This window comes from Leptonychotes weddellii, chromosome 9 (assembly GCF_054177405.1).
Source record: "Leptonychotes weddellii isolate Sample4059 chromosome 9, ASM5417740v2, whole genome shotgun sequence".
Lineage (NCBI taxonomy): Eukaryota > Metazoa > Chordata > Mammalia > Carnivora > Phocidae > Leptonychotes > Leptonychotes weddellii.
The window spans coordinates 95,124,509-95,146,335 of record NC_138377.1 but is presented as its reverse complement, the minus strand read 5'-3'; the positions used below and the strand labels follow the sequence as shown (position 1 = coordinate 95,146,335).

Below are 21,827 nucleotides of genomic sequence, written 5' to 3'. Positions count from 1 at the left end.
TACTAAGTAGCAGAGCTGGGGTTTTCAACAAATGTCAGACTCCAGACTCCTCGATCTTCCTACCACACCAGGAAAGGCGCCATGATCCAAACCGCCATATTCCCGGACATGCCCTTTGAAGTTCACCTCTTGAATCCGAATGCCCCTCCTTGAGCAGGGTGAACCCCAGTTTCAGCCAATTCCGTGCAGCCTGTCACCACGCCCTCAAGGGGCCCTTCACTTGACCTGGGTGTGCCTCTTTCTCATGAGCTGGTCTGGGCTTCCATGCGGGGCAGGGCGTGCACAAGCAGGCCCTCCGAGAGTGGCTCACGCTCAGGAACCAGGACCCTGCATGGCTTCTCAGACAAGAAGAGCCAAGCCTACTGCCTCCAATCACTAGCTACACCACCCACGGCTCCACTGGACTCTCACTTTCCCCTCCAGGGCATTCAGCCAGTGACACCCACTTACCACTGGGCTACTTGCTGGCTGGTGCCCTGGGCCAAGTCGCTCAGTGCCCCCAGCTCTCCATTTGCTCATTTAGACTTGCATCTATTTCCAGGGACTGTCACAGAGGTGAAATGAATTCATGTATGTGAATGTGCTTTGTACACTTCAAAATACTGTGCATAGAGTAGGTCATGGTGGTGGTGTCCCCTTCCCTGTGACAGCAGCTGAAAAAGAATCCATTACCCTCACATTTATTTCTGAGGCCACACAGTACTGTCAAAGAACCACTGACAGAGGACAAGAGGCAGAGCCTCAGTCTCCGCTCCTGCACTCACATGTAAATTGTCCCTGGTCACCTACAAAATAGGGGTAAGACCCCCTGCCCTGTCTCCACCCAAGGCTGTCTCAAGACAGAACAGTGGGAAACTGCTCTGCAAGCCCTCAAAGTATGCTAGCCATCATCCCACCATGAGGTTGGACATGAAAGGGGTCACAGAAGAAAACGTGGCTCGTGGCTCGTTTTCCTGCTATTCACAATCCCCAAGAGGCCTTGAGGGAAAACGAGAATTTGTTGAAAAAAGCAGCCATGATCGTAGCCTGGCTTCTTCAGAACCAACAGCCCAAAGCAGCCATCCTCCCCCACACACCCCCCAGTTAAAAAAAAAAAAAGCCCACTTTGCAAAAGAAAACCGTTGGGTGTGCTCACACTCAGGACTGCTCGCTTTATGGGGGGTCTCCTGGAAACTGCGCAGGTCCGGGGCTGAGGGGCTCTGGGGGAAGGGCCCTCCCTTCTCGCTTGCCTGAGCTCTGTCCAGAGCAAGGGGACCCTGACAAATGGGTGAGGTCAGGCCCGGCCACGCCACATGCTCCCAGGTGCAGACTGCCCGCAGGAGCGGCTTCCTTCCTCACCCCAGAGCAGCTGCTCCCTCCGCTGGGGGGGGGGAGCTCTGAAATGGTCTTCCCAGCAGCACCGAACTGGGAGAGGTGTGAAAAAGCAGCAAAACACCCGGTTTCCTCCACTGCCAGCAACCCCCCCTCCACACACACACACACACAGCCGTGGACAGCTCTGCTGCTTTGGGGGGTTTTCTCCCCAGCTTCTCCTGCTCACCTTCCTCCCTTCCCCATGTTTCCCCAGCTGACAAGCAAAGCTAAGAAAGAAGAAGAACGTGACCCACCCTATCCCCAGATCCACCAGGAGAGGCCACTTCCGCTCAGCAGCAGCTAAACCTAGTGTGTGCCCCACCAAAAATTAGTTCCAGGCTTGGGGCTCTGGGAGTTCTGACTTCCAGAGCAGAGGCATCCACATGGGCAAATGGGGAACAGAGAAAACCCGACGCCGGCCAGAATGATACACAGATGATTCTTCCTGCAGCAGAGGAGGTAATGGGGGATAAACTAATAAAGGCATATCCCCCCCCACCCCAGGCTCAAGGTTTCTATTTTTATTCTAGATGAGCTCGAGTAATCACATCTGAGCTGCCAGTCAGCTGGTCAGAGGAACTCTAAGAACTCTGACCTAAACCATGGCTTCCAAAGGGCCTGGCCTGCTCTACCCATTTGAGGCAGGGTTGGCCTCACAGCCAAACAATTTCAAAGCACAGAGACCATAAACACAAAATTAAAAGGTGAAGTAACAAGGGAGGGAGATGTTTACTGGAAACTTAAATTCTGCTGCCCAGAAAATATAGGTCTTTTTTTAAACACACACACACACACACATATATAATGCCTCTTCCACCCACCTTAAGAAATATGTACTTTGCTCTATATATAACTTTCTTATCTGCCCCCGATTACACTCAACTCGTGACCGTGAAGCCTGGAATAACTACCCACAGAGAAATAACAGCCTTGGCCACAGCCAGGGCCTAACAAAGCCAGTCCCGCATTTACGGACAGTCACACCACTTGCTCACAGGACAAACGTGAGTTTTCTGATGCACGGATAATCATTCCCCATCCATACCTGAAACACAGCCACCACCGAGAGAGTGCCAGGTGGCTACTGGAACCAAGAGCAAGAGTATTACACGGTAGTTCTGAGTCCAGCAAAGAAAGGCTTTCCAACTGAAACTATGCAGAAAATTAAGGTGGGCAGATGGTGGTCATCAAAGCAGGGGTCTGGCAAAGAGCACCCCTCCCTCGTGGGAAGAGTTTTGAAAATGCTAAAGGAAAGTTTACTCTTGAAAGCAAAGAACACTGATGGGGCAAGAACAGAAGTCACTCCGGCTAGCAAGGGCGTGCCCATCAGGCTGCTGCCCCAAAACCGTCAACATCATGTTGAAAGCGGGGGGATCTGCACAACAGTGGGGTAGGTGCGTCTCCCTTTCACTGGCTCAGACCCACATTCCTTGATGCCTCTGTCCCATGCCCGCCTCCTTCTGAACCCCTAGGTACTCACCACGTAACCACAGCCCTGCACTTGGGTATCAAGGCCCCAGGGAGACTGCAGGCTCTTTGGAGACAAGTGCCGTATTTCCCATTTCTCTGGGTGTCTTGCTCAGCTTCATAAATATTTGTTGACTGATGCACTCCCCACTCATCTCAAAAATGGCAACTTACATCTGGCCCGTGTGTCCCCACCTGCATCTCAAACGTTGTCATCTTAGAACCTCCTGGAACCGCCCCCCCCCCAACTTTGTGAAGCTCTTTGGAGTTGATCAGGACTGACAAGTTCTCCTTTCTCCCGTGGCTCACTTCACACCAACTTTAGGAGGCACCTTTGCATTCCGAACCACCACCTGAAAGAGATTCACATTTCCTCCTTTCCCCTTTTGGGCACTTTCCATTAATGTTGAACCCGGACAGCTGTGCCCCATCAGATTTCTTAGGCCGCAGGGATGGATGCCCTGCAGGGAAACAGTAACAACCAGGCACAGATGGGAGTGTTTAAATGTTACAGCTGATGAAGTTGTGGATGCTCTCAACCAAGGTCAGGACCACCGCCACTGAAGCACAGGAAACAACAGCCTACATGTTTCCATAGCCCCTGGAATCCACCGGGGCGTTGCCAAGGATCTGACAACGGAGGTAAGCCAACGTTGGCCAAGGCTTCTGATTGCGTTTCTTGAAAAAAGTGTGGGTGTGTGTAATGGCCTGTCTCATCCATTTGGGCTCCACCCCCACCCTGCCTCCGCCCCCCACCCTGGCTCCACCCCCCGCTCAGGGCTCAGCGGTTCCTGAGCAGAAATAACCAACTACAGATGGTTCTGCTACTTCGGAGATGTTGAGAAACCACTGACCCAGAGATACGAGAGAAATGGAGCTCTAAACCTCAGGGTATCGGCAGCTGTGATTGCCAAACCAACACGCTTCTAGAATCTAGAACTTTGCTGAGTGCATGGGCTTTTGGTTTATTTTTTAAGCAACCACGATCACTTCCACCCCACCCCACCCCAGGACAGATGCCGGTAACACCGAACCACAGCTTTACATAAGATCTAGGGCTGTGATTCTCCATCCTGGCTACACACCACAATCACCAGGAGAACTTTAAAATACTGATTCCCAGGCCCCGCCTGCAAAATTTCTGAATTCACTGATCTGAGGTACGGTCTGGGCATCAGTGTTTATAAAGCTTCCAGGATTAAGGACCTTCTACAGTGAGCCTGACAACCAAATGTGAATCGTTCTGAAGCAGGAGTCCCAGTTACCACAGCTCACCTTGAACCTCAGATCTTTTTCCATTCTGTCTTCTGGGGGCCCCCATCTCTAGCCCCCACAGCGATTGTACAGTGATCCCGAAACTATCTGAATGAGTAACAGAGCAAGTCACTTCTTTGAATGCAAGCTCAAGAATTAGAATTTTACAGTGGAAGAAACTTTAAAATCCTGGTAAGCCAACGCCTTTGGTCTGTAAAGGAGGAAAGCAGGGGCCGGGCTAGTCAAGTGACTCACCCAAAGTCACCAAGCTGGCTTACTAGGGCCTTCTGCCTCTAGGTCTCTCTCCTGACAGCACAGAGCAGCCCCTAGGAGACAGACTCTTGACAAAAGCAGCGTCGCGGGAAGGCCCTTGTTGTTCACTTATCGGATGCTTTCAGATGCCATCGTCGAGTTCATCTCTGGAAGGTTCCAAGCCTCAGTGGTCTTGAAACAGCTTGAGGACAAAAGGATGCTTCTCTCTAAAGATTCCTGAGTGCGTTAGTCAAATTGTAATCCTCAAAGAATATACTTGCTGGCTGGGGTTCATGGAAAAAGCCATTAGCAAAGAGGATCTTACTGCAGTTTTGAAAGGGCACTCTGTTGAGCTGAGCGGCGGGCCTGACTGACCGAGAGCCAGTGGTGGATTCTGGTTTCTTGTGGATACGAGAGAGTTGATTGTCGGTTTAAAATCTCTAACCAACCTGCGAACACGTTTCCCTTCCTTCCTGTATTTTTATGGCACCGCGGGTGGAATGCAGCTGGTGCCTAGACGCACAGGAAGCGTGTGCTTCAGACTAAATGGGAATTCCTCTCTACCTGCGGACTGATATCCCCTGGCCCAGGAGCAAGGAGGAGATCCTCATCAGGTGGGCCTCATTCCACCACAAGCCTGGAAGCTTCGGAAAGGGAGAAGTATGCATGACCTGTCCAAATCAACAGTGCATTTACAACTCCTGGAGCCTCAGCGTCTGGTCCCACCACCACGTAAAGATGCTCAGTAAATTTCTGGGGAGTTCAACAATGACTATGATGGAATTAAATAAGATCATTAAGGAATGGACCACCTCTGAAGGTAGAGCATCGGATGAAAACTTAGATTCGTCCCCTAGGAAAACAAGTGCATCAAGAAAACAGCAAATGGGTGCCTGGGTGTTGCAGTCAGTTAAGCGTCCCACTCTCAGTTTTAGCTCAGATCGTGATCTCAGGGTCCCGAGATCGAGCCCCAAGTCGAGCTCCGGGCTCACTGGAGCTGCTTGAGATTCTCTCTCCCTCTGCCTCTCCTCCGCATGTGCATGCATGCACTCACGCTTGCTCGCTCTCTCAAAAATAAATAGGGGCGCCTGGGTGGCTCAGTCAGCTGGGCATCTGCCTTTAGCTTAGGTCATAATCTCGGGGTCCTGGGATCGAGCCCGGTGTCGGGCTCCCGGATTAGTGGGGAGTCTGCTTCTCCCTCTGCCCCTCTGTGCCTCCCATCCCCACTCATGCTCGCTTGTGCTCTCTCTCATATAAATAAAATCTTAAAAAATAATAATAAAAAAGAAATCTTAAAAAAAAAAAGAAAACAGCAAAAGGCCAGAAGCCAAGGAAGAGAGGAGTCAGAAAATATTACAGCTGATTTATAGCTTTGAGATTCTCTCAAGCCTGTCATTTTGTAGCTGCAAAGACCAATACCCAGAGGAGCCAGGCTGACTTTCCCGAATTCCCAAAGCCAATCTCCACCAGGGAGTGGCTGAGGGCCCCTCAGCCTCACAGAAGCAACAGGACCCAGAGACTGCATTTCTTCCATTTGCACCTCTATTTTCTAGAGGATTCGACACTTCATTGAACCTGTGGCTCCGAGAGGAATGAAGATGAAAACCAGTGTAGGTTGTGGGAGGAGGACAGAAAGGGAAGGCATAGGTCCCAATTCCAGGTGTGGCTGGGACGTTCCGGTGCTGATGTCCAGAGCGCAGCAGCACGGAGGGTCTCTAGCCATGGAGAGACACAGAGCTGGGGGGCACCCCCACCGTGAAACCCAGGGAGAGGAGCAGCATGCAGGGCAGTTTTGATCCAGCCCAACTGGGGTAGCACGCGGTCCAGCCTGTGGTTTGATTCTTTTCATTACTGAAGTGAAGGCCAATAGGCAAAAAATAAAAAATGCAACTAAAAACATGGTGGCCAAAAGATGACATTCAAAAGGATTCTTGGATCAAAGTCCCTTTGTGAGTACTGTTATTTTACCCTCCTCCTAACGGTAACCACTTCCCACATGAGTCCCAGTAAGGCAACCGTGCAGCCCACAAAAGAGATAGAAATATGACCACACTTCCCTCTTATAAACAGGCGATGGTAAACATCTGAGACCACTGGTCCACAGCCGTGGTTAAACAAAGGGTTGGGGGCACCCTGAGATGGCAGTCAGGCCCTCCAGCTCCCCACATACTGACTCTCCCTCTGTGAGTAGGGAACTCGGGCCATTAACTTCAGAACCAAAGCTGATCAAACAGATCCAGCCTCACAATGGAACAACTTGGTTCGGCTTCACGCCCAGCCTCACCTGGCCATGACTCCTGGAAACTCGGGAATTTTCAAGGAAAAGTAGCTGCTTTAGTTCCAGGCCTATGCTCAAAGGTGCCTCTCTGCGGGGGTGGGGGGGTGGCACGGACCGTGTTAACAGGGCAGGAGGACTACGTCCCGTGTTTACTGAAGTGTGCAACACCCCCAACCCCCACCTCGTGGATCAGCAGTGGTGCTAGGTTCTCTCTTTTTTAACAATAAAAGCAAAAACGGCAACTCTTTCAATCAAGCAAGAAAAACAGGCAAACCTCAAGCAAACATCTTTAATTAGCTTTGAGATGTTCCCCGGAGTCCCAAGTTATCCCAGCATCTAGATCAATAGGAAAATGAAACAGGAGGCCTTGGGACAGGCTCTTGTGGTGTTTTTTGGGTTTTTTTGTTTTTTGTTTTTTTTTTTCTGAATTGAAATGAAAACGCATATGCCAACCTGAAGTCAGTTATTAGCTTTCTGTGACAGGAAGACTCCAGGGTATTCCATTTCCGCAGAAAGTTCCATCAGAAAACAACCAAAAAATTACATGAATCAGCCAGCACTTTGTTTTTAACCGCTACAATATTTATAGAATTCTCGTTTCTTCATCTATATGCTTTCAGAGAAAGTTTCCAGCAGATTCAAAGCCAGTGAGACTCACAAAGACAACTAAGCGTGCCATTAAATTGCACATGGTTTTGAAGCTAGAATACCACAAGAACCTTTAGAAAATTTCCCCTGGGGGCAGGAGGCTCTCAGCTCTGTACCCTGCCCCCACTCCATACCCAAGGGCAAGTTTCTGCCTTCATTTTGTCAACAGGAAAACAAGACTGGAGGGGTGGAGACAGAAGTCTGAACTGCTTAAAGCCACCTGGCTTGGGTCACAAGATGCCACCCTCAGGCACAGCGTTCAGAGGCCTCAAGGGTCTTCCCTGTGAGTCACACATCCATGTCTCCCTGAACCCCAATTTCACACCTCTTCCAAAGACGCTGCATGGCAGACGGCCACAATCCACCGGCTAGAGGCTCCACACACAATTACATAACTGTTTCTCCATCTCCTCTCGACTCTAAGCTCTGTGGGGGCAGGAACTGGTCTCCCAATGGTTTTCCACCACAACCTCAGAATTAGCAAGCCATCAGGTGAGTGCTGAGGAATCCTCTCAAAAAAGAAGGTAAGCAGTAATCAACAAGTACTGACTGAAATTTACCAAGTGCCTAGCAGGTACTAAGTACAGTAATGAGTCAAAGAAATAGTCTGCATCCTTGACTTCAAGAGGCTTCTCACAATCCATGACTGGTCCCATGACAGCACGTGACACGGCACTAGCCAATGAGATCCCAGGAGGCTCTTCCTGGAGAGACCCCCCCCCACCCCAGCCCCACCCCCCCTGCCAAGGAGAAGCAGCCTTTTCTGCCCCCTGGATGTGTAAGGAGGGTAGTGTCTGGAGTAGCTGTGGTCATCACTGGACCCAGAGGGGTGGAGCTTGAAGGCAGAAACCCTCAGGCTGAAGATGGCAGAGCCGAAAGATGGAAGGCTCCCAAGTCCTTACTGATGCCTGAAACCTCCCTGCCCCCAAACCTCGTAAAGAGAATACACCTCCACACTGTTGAAGGTGTCAGTTGGGTTTCAGGTGACTTGCAGCCCAAAGTATCCTAATGCAGTGAGGCTGGCCCGGATACGGAATACAGGCTATGGGATGGACCAGAGAGGGAAGGACCCACTGGCTTTAGGGCAGCAACAGGCAGGAGGGGCCGAGGGCCTCCGCTACGGACGAGAGGGTGGGATGGTCAGGAATGCTGGCAACAGATTCCAGCCTTACCCACGAGATGGCCTGGTCGTCTCCATGGAGCCCAGGGCCCGGTTCCCACGATGCGTCTCCGAAGAACCGGAACATAAATAATTAATACTCCCTGCCCATACTCACCCACACACATGCCTCCTTGTGTTTGTGGGGTAGAGAAAGGGCGGGAGGGGGGTGAGAACGCATCTTGTTCTATTTATAAGACACGGCGTAGCCACAGAGGATGACGAGCAGAGCTCCACAGGATCAGCTCAAGTTCTCCAAGAAAGTGCCGCCAAGTTTGGCTTGAATTTACACTTCCCTTTTCTCAGCCTGGGACCGCTCCTCTCTGTCACTCCAGTGGCTCTCCTTGGAGCTCCTCAGACAGGGCCTCCCCTACAACAGCCGTTTGCTTGGAGAACAGAGAGGACTCCTCAAGTCCATCTCCAGACTTCCAACAAGTTATCCGGGGCAAGAGTGGATCACAGGAACAAATCCTGAGAACATAAAGTGGCAGTGGAATGGCTCATAGCCCTTCCATGTTCTCTACAGAATTCCACTGGCCAGAGGGGTTATTTGGGGCCACGTGCTCCACAGAGGCCCTGGCACATTCCATGCATTTACCACAATCAAAGAGAAAGAAAAGGCATGCTTGCTGTTATTTTTAATTCCTTCCTCAATGCCTTCCAAAATTCTTTAGCAGAAGGATTATCCACTAAACTTGCACCAGCCACCAGCCAGTGGGATCCTCAAGGCCTCTAAAATGGGAACAGGGGAGCGGGAGAAGTCAGCTTCCAGAAGAAGTCTCTGCTCCTGGCCATTAAATATCATCTCAGTTTCACTGGGCCTGAGGGCCTCTCCTGGGCTTTGAAGGGACACAGCCTGTAGAGGATGCAGACATTCTAGAGCCAGGTGAATGCCTTACGGTCTCCCCGCTGCCACCCCCACCTCCGCCCTCTGTCCCCTTCCCTCCAGAGTAGCCATCAGCAGAGCCCAACATTCCCTAACTCCAGCTCTTAAGGAAGCTCTAGTGCTAACTTCACTGTGATTATTTCTAAGGCCTCATCCCATTTTCAAATATTATGTTGCCAACTTGCTAAATGACCTCAGGCAAAGTCACTTCACCTGGACTCGCAGTAAGTAACTCAGACAGTCCCTTACCCTTTAGCAGTACTGTATGAACTGGCTGACCTAATGCTCCCAGTTCCCTTGGCAGGTGGCGTAACGGCTGCCACAGAGGCAAGGGCAGCTCAGGCTGCCTATTTACCCAGGTTTGGCTGGACAGTCCAGCCTTATGCTCACTTTCTGGCCCTAATTAATAACAGCACTGCCCCTTTTCACTCTTAGAAGTGTCTTTAGAAGTTTGTTCAATAAATTCTATCGTCACCCTGGATTCTAGAAAGGCTAGAGCTTCTGAGGCAAATCCAGCTCCATCTCTTATCACGAGACCTAAAGCAACTTACCCAGGCAATCACCTGGACCTGCTTACGAGGCTGAAAATGGTAAGAATGCTAGCCCCTTCTTGGGGAGCCGGGGAGGGGGGGCAGACAGCCAGGGTCAGGAACCAGGGATCTGAGCTCAGATTCCTGCTCTGACGCTGACCCCTCAAAGCCTCAGGCCCCTCCTCGGTGATCGTGAGTAACCCATCCTTCTCTGAGTACTGCAGATGGGGAAAGAAGACCAACCAGTTGATCGGTGGCCCATGCTAGCGTCTGGCATACTGTCAGCACTCAGTTCATGCTGTCCCACCCCCAGGTGAGAGGGCTCAGGTGACTAGCCCCAGGTCGACACAGCTGAGTCAAATCCTCAGGCAAGGCCCAGAGCATCAGCTCACTGAAGCTTCTGGCACCAGGCCCCAGAGCATGCACACTCTGAGTGCATACTCCAGTTGAATTGTGCACATCCTCTGTGATTTTTCTCTAAGGCCTTTGTGAAAACCTGGGTGTGAGCTTGCAAGCCTCAGTCGGTCTCTGTCAGAAAGCATCTTTAGCAATACGACAGAGCTGAGCTTCATAAAGAAATAGGAAGTGACACTAATATTTTCCAGTCTGCAAGTGCTTTGAATGCATAGCTCATTCACATAAATAACGTCAATAATCCTACCGAGGAAGGTCTTATTGTTCCCATTTTACTGATGAAGAAAGGAGGCTCAAAGAAGCGAGGTGATGTGTCCGCGTTACCAAAGCAGTGAGTGCAGGAGCAGGAGTTTGAACATGCATCTCCCGAACATAAACCCAGGCTCTCCACTGTCGTATGCTGTCCCTTCAGAAGCAGGGCTCTATGGGCATTTTCAAAAATGGTCCATGAACCGTAGCAGTCCATGGACACGAAACTTTATCTTCTGAAAACCTGTCAGCTTCCATTGACAACACCAACAGAAAGCTGACTCTAACCAGATACGGTAAGTTGTACCCAATCTCTAAATGGTCAGCGTGCTTTCTGCTTGCTCTCAGGGCTAACAGACATGAGCAACACTGGGGCACCTGGCTGGCTCAGTCGGAAGAGGCTGCGACTCTCGATCTCGGGGTTGTGAGTTCGAGCCCCATGCTGGATGCAGAGATGACTAAGCAGCATAAATAAACTTTAAAAAAAGAAAAGAAATGAACAACACTGACTTAAGTAAATGATGTTGCTCTCTTATTAGGGAATATAATCTGTTTTTTTAAGACACTTAGACAGCATTCTGTGAGTCTGCAGGAGTGAACGGAGGCATGCTTGCTGACTGCAGTGTGGTCAGGTCATCAAGGAAGAAACGAAAGAACCCTGTCCGGGGACATTCCACCTAAGGCGCTGTGCCGGCCACAGGCGAAGCCAAGGGGGACGTGGAGATCTCGTCTCGAGGCCTTTGCTTGAAGGGACCAGGCACCGCTCGGCTCACTTTCCCAAGGAATACATGGCAAGAGGTGGCCATGACTCACCAGCTAATTACCTGAACACTTGGGCTCCCAGAACCCTCCTGGCTGAATAGCTAGTCTTCTCCCCTGACGGGGAACAAAACACTATTTTCACCCCGGCCCAGACATAGCCTAAAGCTGTCCACATGGTGGTGTAAGGGATTATGACTCTGACCTGGATAACTCAGGCAGAAAAGCTGCTGTTACTGGCTGTCGGGTGGGGGAGGAAATGAAGTCCCAATACGCGGTGGCTTTGGCCCCTACTTGAAAATCCCCGAGGTGCTCCAAGAGCAAGGTCCAAACGCCAAGCCTGGCCTCTGGAAGCCTTCCCTCTTTGGCCACACCCCCCTCCACGGCCTGGCCACACCCCCCTCCACGGCCGAGCCACTCCGAAATATCCTTCCGCACTCCCTCTGGCCAGTGAGCCCGGCAGCCTTTGCCACACGCGCATGCTCTATCCATCCATCGAGGTCCTGCTGGAGTACCACCTCCTCTGGGAAGCCTCCTACCTTCCCCCCAAAAAGAGAGCTGCTCTTCCTCGGGGCTCCCAAATCAACACTTGTGTGACCTTTACTAGAGTGTCTGTCCCACAAGCCCACCATAACTGTGGTTCGTGGGACCCTTTCTGCCTCTATGCAGCTCAGAGATAGGACCTCACCTCTACGTCTCCATATCCCCCGAGGCCCAACACAACGTCAGTGCCCAGTAAATGCATCACAAATAAATGCACCAGCCGGCGTCCTGCTCTCCGCTCCACTCCCTTCTGAGACAGGCAGCTACCATACGTGTTGCCTTCTCCCTGATCTGTAATCCACTCCGATCCAGGTTCAAGGTGAAGGGAATCCCTAGAGTCTTGTCCATACAGTGGTACCACCTAGGCTGGGTCTCAGTCGTGGCTCCACAACAGAGAGAAGGTGCTAGAAACAGGCCTGCTTCACCACTGGTGGGTGCCAAGCAGAGGACATGCAAAGGCCCACATGCCATATGTCATATTCGAAAGATAGAAATCAAGGTAACAAACTGATAAATAGAATATATTCTATCCTCCCACCTTGACAACCTTGGAAGGCCCACCTTGACCCCTTGGTTTCACAGTGGAATTCGGACATTCAGGGAGAACCGGGCCCAAATGGCAGCCTACCCCCTGGCACCATCACACACACTCAGAGGGGCTTCATGCACACCCATACAGATACCACAAACGTGAATTCCATCCGACTCCTCCAACCCCGTGCCCTGCACGCCTTGTCAGAACCTTAGGCCTACGGGTGCACACGCATCCATGGCCGAGGCAGTATGCCCTTCCTTGGGCAGATGGATCTAGGAGAGGCCCACACAGGAGTTGGAAACAGTCTTGAGACCACCGGGGCAGGGAACTGAAGGGTCAGGACCCAAAGCACAGCCTGGAAGGAGGAGATGCAGGCTCTAGATGGGCCACCCTGTTGGCCCTACAGCTCTGCCACATGAGAAAGAGCACACCCGGAAGGAGGGCCAAAGCCCAGCCCTGTAGGCATGAGTCCTCTCTTGTGCACACCTAAGGGCAGTGAAGGGTACCACCACCCGCGTCTAGGTTATTTCGGAGCCATGGTCAGCACCAGCTGACCACCAAGCCAACTGGTGAGGGACCGGAACTTGGGACCGGAACTGCTTTCCAACCAGGTCTCAAAAAAACACCAGCAACAATAAACATCATGCACTTCCACACACTTACGGGCAGGCTATCGGTGACAAGGGCATGAGTCACCGTGTTTCTTCTTCAGGGGCCTGTCCATCCCCCGCTCCAGGAGCACTGATTCATCAAAGTTTGTTTTCAATACTATTATTTTTAGTCAGCCAAACAATTTTTTAAATGACAATAAAGTAGGGGTGGGGGAGGGCAGAACCACCCAAGAATATGAATTGTTTCTCTTCCAGTGGCTCGCCTAGCCCTCAACCAACAAGTGGCATGCTTAGGTGCCCTTGCTACGTGCTGGAGGTGGATTCTGTTACTATGTAAACTGAGGTTCTCCAAATGGTGAGCTCTGAGAGCAAGGGCGGGGGGTCCCCTGCTGGAATCAACTGACACTATCTGTCAAATATCCCCCTTGAAAGGGAAAGATGAGTGTTTACTGAGCACCTACTATGGGCCGTGAGCTGCAAATATGGGCCAAGGGCTTGATGTTTCATCTCATTTTGGTTGATTTACGGCGGTCCCATCCCCATTTTACAGACGGTCCCATCCCCATTTTACAGATAAGGAAACGGGTTCAGTACATTGAAGCAAATGTACCCAAGGTTGCCATAGAGCCAGCAACTGGCAGACTCAGACCCAGGCTCGTCAGACTCCAGTCCCCTTTGCTCTTTCTTCATTACCATGCTTTTCCTGTCCACCCACGCCCCCACCCCTGCTCCCCAGGTAATATTTTAAGAATCTGTTTGGTTAGAGATAAATGGCTATGTGCAAAATTTAAAGGGATAGCAGGAGAAACTAACTCACCCTGTCCTCCCATGCACACAGAGAAATAAGGCTCACCTTGAGTCTGAATTCAACACAGGTCAGAGACTTTTCAATGGGAAAGATTTGAAGCAAAAGGAAAAACCCAATTTCCATTGTCAGGGCCTGCTTTCAGCCACTTGTAACTACTCAGAAAGTCTTTTCTGGATCCATTACTCCACAGTTGGGCCTAGCCCAGAGGTGATTTTTTAAGGAAAAAATGTCTTTTGGCATTTTTGAGCTGTGACAGTGTAAAAACAGATCTTTAAAAAACACACACCCAAAAAGCATCACTATTTTCAAGAGTCCAGTCTAAAAGAAAAAAAAAAAATGACACCTCAGAGCTACAACTTGGCTTGGCAATCGGTGATGCAACAAGGAACAGCAAAAGCGACCAGATTTATAGCTCTGGAGGTTTCAAAGGTATCTTAAACAGTACTCTCATCCTCAACTGTGAGCAAAGCAGTAGGAGAAAAAGTTGCCTGATGTCAGCATGGAGGGCCAGGGGATACAGAAAAAGTACTTTTTCGGGGGAAACTCACTTTTCATTCCCTAGCTGGGGTTTCAACTTGTAACCTCCATGCTGCCTAACAAAAGGCACAATGCTTTCAAAATCAAGTATAGCCTTTCTTTATATAGATGCTTGAAAATAAATAAAGGAGGCTTCCTGGGTAAACTCTGACATATGAGCAAACATTTTCCACAGGTATCCTTTATAATGCCTACCTCTTAACATTTCGCCATTTTTAGGCGTCTGTGGTCATTAGTGTAAGTAAACTTCCTGCTCTGAGAATGGCCAAAAATAGCAACAAAAGAAGAAAAATTGCTGCATCTTAAGACACACAGCCTTCATGTCTTTATCCTCGAATTCAGTCATTTTTATATTCCTTGGTAGTTAAATTTCAGGGATTTAGACTCACAGGGTTAAGGGAGAGGCAGGGAGCAGAGAAGGGCAACATAATCAAAATTGAGACTGGATTATAGTTTTATTACTTTCATTTGTATAAATTACCTGGCACGAGACTGACAGGCTCTCAGGATATTAATAATTAAGAAAGACCTGTGACATATTATTCAACGGAATGCATGCAAATGGGAGCTCCTGAAATGTTTGCATGAAAACCACGTTAGTGTTAGAAAGGCCCTCCAATAAGGCTTAGCTCACCTGTGAACTGAGAACATCTGAGGCCTAGAGATGTTAAGCAATTTGCCCCAGGTCACCCAGCCAATCCAAAACAGAGCTAAGTCTAGAACCTAACCCAGGTCTGCTGACTCCTGCCTCCAAAATGACCCCCCAAAGCCCTGTTTATAACGAATTTTTCTTTGACAGCATTTATGGGGAGAAAAGCCTGCTAAACAAACTTTAGCCTAGTCCAGAATTAGCCAAACTTCTTAATTAATAGGCTTCTACTGTGTTTTCATTTTCAACTGGGTCTGTCAAAACAGCAGTATGCCACCGCGGCAGGCTCCAGTTTACAGCAGGGGCCTCGGATAATCACCAGCGGATAGTGTGACTTGTACCACAGGTTTGTTATTTCTAAAACCGTTAATTAAATCAAAACAAAGAGTAATGTTACACACTCACGCACACACGTGCACACACACAAATTACCCTTGTCGGGAGTCAGTAAACTGTAGAGCTTGAGGGATTCGGCTCTCTAGCATCAAGAAAACAGCATTTACAAATTCACTAGGGAGAACACCTAGGGCGTTATTACAAATGCAAAGAACCCATGCTGGCAGCCGGCTGACTAGAAGCTACCAGAGGGTAGGAATGGTGCCTGTCTTCTTCACTATGTCACCCCTGCCACCTAGCACGGGGTTTGGCTCCAGGTAGGGACAATGCAGGAAAGCAGAAAAATGAACGGGACGAGTTCTCTGGGGATCTTTGTTCTGTAACTTGGCATAGAGGAAAATGAGAAACCAAATTTCAGCGGGGTGGGCTTCATATGGCCATTTCCAACTGTTTCCAGCAACCACTGTGCTTGAAGGTGGAGACATTGAAGGCTCCATGGCCAGGAACCTCTCAATGGTCACTGGATGAGTCCCCGCCCTCTCTGGGGGAGGAGTTGGTACCATCCAGCACAGCACAAGCCATTCCTGTCTGCACAAGCTGGGAAAACCTCCCAGGCCCAGGCTGCCTTCGGGAGCAACCTTCCTGGGTGCTTCTCCTCCCAGCCAACTAATACTATCAGATATGGATTTGGGGAAGGGGGTAGAGTTATTCTCTCTCTCTCTTTTTTAATAGTTCAATACCTCAATGCAGAGAAGAACAAAAGTTAATTAGGACTAATCATGAGCCTTGTTGATTGAGAAAGCTGCAACCCATTTCAGAGAACTTAACAGCACGCATAGGAGGCTGGGGGAGAAGTGGATAAAAAAGACGGGAGAAGGGCGCCTGGGTGGCTCAGATGGTTGGGCGTCTGCCTTCGGCTCGGGTCATGATCCCAGGGTCCTGGGATCGAGTCCCACATTGGGCTCCCGGCTCGGCGGGGAGCCTGCTTCTCCCTCTGACCCTCTCCCCTCTCATGCTGTTTCTCGCTCGCTCGCTCTCTAAAAAATAAATAAAATCTTTAAAAAAAAAAAAAAGACGGGGGAATAAGGTAGTGGGAATAAAGTCTGATTTCAATTTTTAAAGCCAGCGCTGCTTGGTCCTATTTCTTTCATAAAGGAGCTCACGCAGAACAATGGCTGTATTGTGCATTACGTGGCATTAAAATCCCCTAATAAATTAACAAGTGAAAATTAATGGTCGCTCAGTCCATTAAATCATGTTAATTTTATTTCCATTAAAATAATACAGCAATTACAAGTTTACATTATTAAACCAATATTTATTTTTCAAAAACTCATTTTAATTGGATTCTTGATGTGATAAGCTTGAGCCACATTCTCTCCATTTCATCAGCTTCTTGCATTTCTCATCAGAACTAAATGACTACCATACATATTGGCTGACTTTTTTCCATGATTAAAATGTTCATTGGAGACTTGACATCCTGGCGAAGATTTTTTAAAAATAGATCATTCAAAGCTCTTATGTCCACGCAGAAACTCAGGCTTACAGGATTTAGTTCAGCCAAGTGTTAACCAGAGACCCAGAAAGCTAGGTCACACCAAAATGCTGAAATTCTAAGTATCCACAATCATCAACAAGTTACCCCGTTTTTACTGACACTCTTTGTTATATTCTGAGCTAATATATCTAAAGTCACTGTTCCCACGGAGGAAACCTGAATTTCAAGTTTGCAATACTAAATTACTTTTTACTTCAAGGACAGAACGTTGTAAGCAGAGTAAATACCGCACACAGGTCACTGGCCCTTCCATGCAGGCCATGAAGTAACATTTTTACAACAGTACTCAGTTTAGCAAAAGACAGAAGAAGATAAAGACATCCTCATTCTTGTAGACTGGTATCACCACGTACCCAAAAGTTCACATGATCATGTTTGTAGTCCAGAAACTTCCTTTGGATAATAAATCCTTGCACTGACCCCTCCCTCCTCTCCCCACCCCCTCCCACAGAATTAAACGGTCTGTCCCCATATCCCTGGGCGCTTTGTCCATCCCTCGGCTGTAGCTCATTTCCTGTACCTTTGGCCAAGTCCGTCTCCCCCTCTGGACAGGGAGCTCCTTGAGAACCGGTGTCCTGCCTTGCTCATGGTACTAGATATTTAACAAATGAGTGAATAATTTAGTTATGAATGAGTGATAAACATAGAAGGCTAAAAACATAACACTTATATCTGTCAAACTCCCTGGTTTACAAAACATTTCCATAGGCCTTCTATCATCCTGATTTCGCAGGTGCAGACATGAAGGCTCTGAGACATTAACGGGAACTCCTAAATCCATCCAGATATGAAAATGGCAAGATCCAGGACTTGAATTCTGGGCTTTTTCTGGCGAAACCAGATGGCTGCCATTATTTTGTTTTCTAACAATGACTTCCACAATATTTAAAAGACACATTTTAGTCCCCACCCCCACCCTCAAATCACTCCATGCTAGAACTCATTTTTCTTCTGATGGGGTGCAGAATAAAAAAGAAATAGCAGTTAGACCCTCAAATAATGCCTTGTCAATGTTTCCCTTACTGAAATGGAAGCTCCTCACAGGCAGGAGCCATCTCAAATTTACCTTTGCATCCTCTCCCATTGCCCGGAATATTGACTCAGACCTGGGAGGAGGCCAAGAACTATCAATGAATCAACAAGATCCAACCCCGTAACCTCTGATCAGGAACTGTGAGCAAAGGGCTGTCTGCAACATGCATTGGCCTAAACATTTAACTCCTGGGCGCAAGCGGCAAGTTCCAAGGTTCCAAATGTCAAGGGAACATCAAGTGGCTCTTAGGTTCAGCCGGAGCTCGGAGCCAGCCCCCGGTCAGCTACCGGGGTCTGCGGGGTCCCTCCTCTTCCCAGCTCCCTGTGTGAAACTCCCTTAATCAAGGTTAACCAGAGAAAGGAGTGGATGGACCACCTCCCCGGCAGCCAGAAGTGGACTTACTTTCCATGGGCTACACCAGAATGGTGCTCTGAGCCGCAGCGAGAGAGGTGGGTGGACAGGAGATAGGGAGGTCAAGAGGGTATTAAAAAGAAGCCACTCCTGCAGCCCTCGTAATAGGTCTGCCCCCAGACGTCTGAGAAAGGAGCCTTCAAGATGACGATCTTTTTCCTTTCTCCCGAGGGTGAGAGTAGACTGGTGAAGTCCAGGTGGCTAACAGCAGGAGGCCACGGTCAAAGAACAGATTCACAAAGGAAGAGGAGATGGAATGTGTCAGACCTGGCGTCTGGTTCAATTCCCCGTTTTCCTCTGGACGTTGACACAAGAAAGCTCGAATTCCCTTCCAAACCAACCAGACTGGAAGCTTGGTCCAGCTCCCAACAACCGGGCCAAGGCATGGAGCCCGTCACTGGAAGCGCAGGTTACCAGTGTCCTTCAGAGCAGTCATTCTTAAGTGTGCCTGGCCCCTGATTACTGACCTAGCATGCGCACACCTTCTCTTCCTCTCCACAGTAAATGCTGGGGCTCCATGCTTACCAACTGGCAGGGAAGATGCTCGCTGCTTTACTTAGATACTCAGGCAGGTGACACGTAAGATGCTGTTATACAACGTGTCTAAGTTCTGCCCAGACTGCCAGACCTCAGAGTGTCCTGATAGCCTCTCTGCTGGTGTATCTAAATCAAGCTCTTACCACTTCCTTGGCACAGGTCTCTTTCACATTCTTGGTATCGGTAAGCCTGTAACGCTCCAGCTCTCCTGATCACTGAGACAGGTTAGAGCCGGCGTAACACCCACAAGCATGCAGTCTGGAAGACCCTAGGATACGGCTGTCCTTGCCAAAGGTTGCTGTTGCTGATCACAATTACGTACTAGCCAAAGCACGCTTGTCACATCTCCCCAGACTGAGGTCTCCTGAAACCCCAGGGTAGTTTTAACCACTCCGTGCCCCATCCCCCACACACCATGGGATAACTAGGTTAAACATCCCTTGGTTAACTTTCCAAAGCCCTCGTTATACAAGGTAGTGTAGAGAGAGCAGACAATTGGACAAACACCACCACACTCTTTGGGGCTTAGCAGACACTGATAGCACTAACATGGAGGCCAGCTAGACACCTCCCCAAGACGTGGCCTTTAGTTTCCTGCCCACGACCAAAACAGTGGCAGCCGTTGCCAAGGGAGACAAGGTGACCCAGAGGCGTGGGCACAAAATCCAGGGATGGAAATCCATTTTGTCTGGATCCATCCAAGCAACTGGGCTTCCCTGAGAAAAGGTTGAAAACAAAATCTACCTTCGTATTCGGCCCTTGCCAAGGCAGGTGGAAGATGCCCCATTCCTATCAGAGTCATGGGAAGGCCAGACGCAAGTTAGCTTGAACTCTCAGAAATGTCCAAAGCATTCCTATGCCTCAAGCTGTGGAGGACTTTGGAAGAGGAAAAGGCAGGCCCCAGCTAAGTTTCCCTAGAGGGCAAACCCCTACCAAGGCAAGAGAAAGCAAGGGCTCTCCTCCAAGCAGTCACCAACCCAAAGACAGAACATCAGCAACCTTACCAACAAAGATCCACGGCTGCCCCCATCCCAAGCTAACTGTGCTCTAGCATTCAGCAAAGAATGCATTCAAAACTTTCGAAGTAGAGAGCAGTGCACAGTACAAAAAGGAGCACAAGTGGTGGAGTCCCAAGTCCACCAGGCCAAACCTTTTCACTTCCCTCCTCCAGTTTTCTCAACTTTAAAAAGGAGAATAAATCTGCAGTCTGACAGCCTTATCTATTTTCCAGGAGTTTCTTTCTTTCTTGATCGCATTAAAACCATGTGAAAGTGCTCTGTAAACTATAAAACACTTGATGCAGCTGCTCATTTTGTAACTGATGCCTTTCTTTCTTTTTTTTTTTTTTCTGTTTCAAAGCACAAAGCACTTGTCCTCAATGCACCCAGACAGGTAAGACGGCACGTTTTGTACACCCCTCCCCAGATGGGAGAAGTATGACACTCATTCACCCTACCCCTGCCCCCCCAACAACCAAAGGAATAAAGAAGAATTCAGAACCAGAGCTGGGCCCAGAATCCAAGGCTCACGACCCCATCACATCATACCACCTCCTCTGAAGTCAATTCTGGCTCCTGATCACACGCCCAGAGCGCACTTCCCAGACGACACACCACCTTCCCTCCCCTTTATTGACTGGATCCACCCAGTTAAAAAAAATATATTACTTTTTTAAGTCAGCACTCCCACCATATGTGGCATTTATTTCCAGAGGAGGCCTGTTCTGGGTTCCTGTGGACAGATGTTGCTTTGTGCCTGCCTCACAGGGCTGGTAGGCCGTGTACGGCTGCCCCAAGCAGGTGGCCAAGGATGCAGTCCACTCCTGGCCGGGCAGCAAAACCGACATTCTCTCTGGGGCTCAGGCCGTGCAGACCCTCTCTCTACTCATTCCTCTGCAGCCTGGGACCCCCAAGGACATCCCACCCCTGTGTGCACACATACTCCCTTTGGTGCAGAGTCAGACTTTAAAGGGGGCCCAGAGGGAGAGATGGGAGGCTAAGATGTACCCCCCCCCGCCAACACCCCCCCCCCCCAATTCCCAGCCAGGGGCAGCAAAACTAAGAGAAGGCCCTGGGGAGTGGAGAAAAGTCACTGACCCCTTCTATCAGCCATCTGTGAGCTCCCGCCTGACCCAGCTAGCGCGAAGCGGAGGAGAAAGGAGGTCCAGACAGATGGCAAAGCGCTTTGGGAAGGAGGGCTCTGCAGGAATGCGAGGCCCACTTTGGGGTGCGTTTTGTTATCTGATCAGCTCCAAGCTCGCTCTCTCCTACATCAGCCTGCAATCTCAGGCTGAAAGCCAGGCAAAAAATCGTCGGGGGAAGGGGGGAAGGGGAGAAGAGAAGACCCTAACCTCTGCCACTTGTCTCTCATTTGAAAGCACTGCGCTGCAACTAAAGTGCGTGTGTGCCGAGGGGGCGGGAGACTGGCACAACGGAGTCTAAAAATACTCGGTAAAAATGCTAATCCCGAAGGCAAAGAGAGAGCGAAGAAGGAATCTGTCAATCACGAGGTTCCCGCTCCTCACCCACAACCCCAGCTGTACGGACTGCATTCCTGTTGCGGAGGAAAGAAGTGGGGGGACAGGACTGAAGGAAAGAAAGGGAGGGACACCACCACCTCCACGAGCGCGGGCCGCGGGGGCGGGAGGCGGCGGCGGAGGAGGGGCTCCGGCCCGCGGAGCTGAACAAAGCGGGCCTCAACTTCTAGCCCGCAGCTCCCCGGAGTGGGGGCGGCCAATTCCAGCAGCACCCCCCTTTCCCGGAGGTGAAAAATGAATGTAAGGTCTGGAAGTGAGAGTGCCCCGTGGCAGCCCCAGGCTCTGAATCTTTGCAAATCCAGAGAAGGTTTTGTTTGGGGTTCCCCCCCGGCCCCTTCCGGACCGCGCTCCCACTGCCCCCCCTTACACACACACACACACACACACACACACACCAGCCCTCTCGCTCCAACCCACCCGGCCGGCCCCGCCGCGCCAGGGGGCTGGGCGGGCGCGCCCCCCGGGTCGCTAGGGCCCCCCA

At 50.0% G+C, this 21,827-nt stretch overlaps 1 protein-coding gene and 1 long non-coding RNA gene across 3 annotated transcripts in view; both read right to left on the bottom strand.

Moving 5' to 3' along the window:
• SMAD3 (SMAD family member 3) overlaps positions 1–21,827 on the bottom strand; it is a 111,728-nt gene that overhangs the window by 89,126 nt on the left and 775 nt on the right. The gene's annotated exons all lie outside the window — the stretch shown is intronic.
• Positions 4,870–21,821, bottom strand: LOC115939653 (uncharacterized). The gene is made up of 2 exons (XR_004074429.2): positions 18,265–21,821; positions 4,870–17,421 (listed from the first exon to the last, which is right to left on the bottom strand). It is a non-coding gene; the product is annotated as an uncharacterized LOC115939653 (long non-coding RNA).